Genomic DNA, 1,742 nt, shown 5'->3' with positions numbered 1-1,742 from the left:
GCCCTTGATTCCACTATTTCTGTAGGAATTTAATTGCCAAATGCCATGACTAAACGTGAATATTTTCCCAACCTAATTGAGAGAATAAGAACAACCCAACATTTCTTTTTGATACTGTCACAAAGCTAACTAAAAAGCAGCATTCAACAAGACAGGATAGCTTTCACTTCAGCAGTGATAAATTCATGAACTTCTTTGATGAAAAGATCATGCTCATTAGAAAGCAAATTACGGACGGCACTTTGAATCTGCGTATTTCTCCAAAGCTCAGTTGTCCTGAGTCTGCACAGAACTGCCAGGACCTAGGATCAACGGAGACACACATTTTTTTTAGTCCTATATCTCTTGACACATTCATGAAAATAGTCATGGCCTCAACTGTCAAGCTGCATACTGGACCCTATTCCAACTAAACTACTGCAAGAGCTACTTCCTGTGCTTGGCCCTCCTATGTTGAACATAATAAATGGCTCCCTATCGACCGGATGTGTGCCAAACTCACTGACAGGAGCAGTAATAAAGACTCTCTTGAAAAAGCCAAACCTTGACCAGGAAAATGTAAAAAACGAATCGGCCTATATCGAATCTCCCATTCCTCTCAAAAATGTTAGAAAAAGCTGTTGAACAGCAACTCACTGCCTTCCTGAAGACAAATAATGTATACGAAATGCTTCAGTCTGGTTTTAGACCCCATCATAGCACTGAGACTGCACTCGTGAAGGTGGTAAATTAACTTTTAATGGTGTCAGACCAAGACTCTGGATCTGTCCTCGTGCTCTTAGAGCTGCTTTTGACACCATCAATCACCACATTCTTCTGGAGAGATTAGAAACCCTAATTGGTTTACACGGACAAGTTCTTGCCTGGTTTAGATCTTATCTGTTGGAAAGATATCAGTTCATCTCTGTGGATGGTTTGTCCTCTGACAAATCAATTGTACGTTTTGGCGTTCCTCAAGGTTCTGTTTTAGGACCACTATTGTTTTCACTATATATTCTACCTCTTGGTGATGTCATTCGGAAACACAATGTCAACTTTCATTGCTATGCGGACGACACACAGTTGTACATTTCGATGAAACATGGTGAAGCCCCAAAATTGCCTACCCTGGAAGCCTGTGTTTCAGACATAAGGAAGTGGATGGCGGCAAATGTTTTACTTTTAAACTCGGACAAAACAGAGATGCTAGTCCTAGGTCCCAAGAAACAAAGAGATCTGCCGATGGATCTGACAATTAATCTTGATTGCTGTACAGTCGTCTCAACTAAAACTGTGAAGGACCTGGGCGTTACTCTAGACCCTGATCTCTCTTTTGACGAACGTATCAAGAATATTTCAAAGACAGCTTTTTTCCATCTTCGTAACGTAGAAAAAATCAGAAACATTTTTTCCAAAAATGATGCAGAAAAGCTAATCCATGCTTTTGTCACTTCTACATTAGTCTACTGCAATGCTCTACTCTCCGGCTACCTGGATAAATCACTAAATAAACTTCAGTTAGTGCTAAACACGGCTGCTAGAATCTTGACTAGAACCAAAACATTTGATCATATTACTCCAGTGCTAGCCTGTAGCCTGGCTTCCTGTTAAGGCTAGGGCTGATTTCAAGGTTTTACTGCTAACCTACAAAGCATTATATGGGCTTGCTCCTACTTATCTCTCCGATTTGGTCCTGCCATACATACTGTGATGTCACGAGAGGCTGTGTCCTGGAGGGACGTTACATCCCCCTGAGGTGGCTG

This window comes from Coregonus clupeaformis, chromosome 26, assembly GCF_020615455.1.
Source record: "Coregonus clupeaformis isolate EN_2021a chromosome 26, ASM2061545v1, whole genome shotgun sequence".
In the NCBI taxonomy this organism is placed as follows: Eukaryota; Metazoa; Chordata; class Actinopteri; order Salmoniformes; family Salmonidae; genus Coregonus; species Coregonus clupeaformis.
This window is presented reverse-complemented; position numbering follows the sequence as displayed.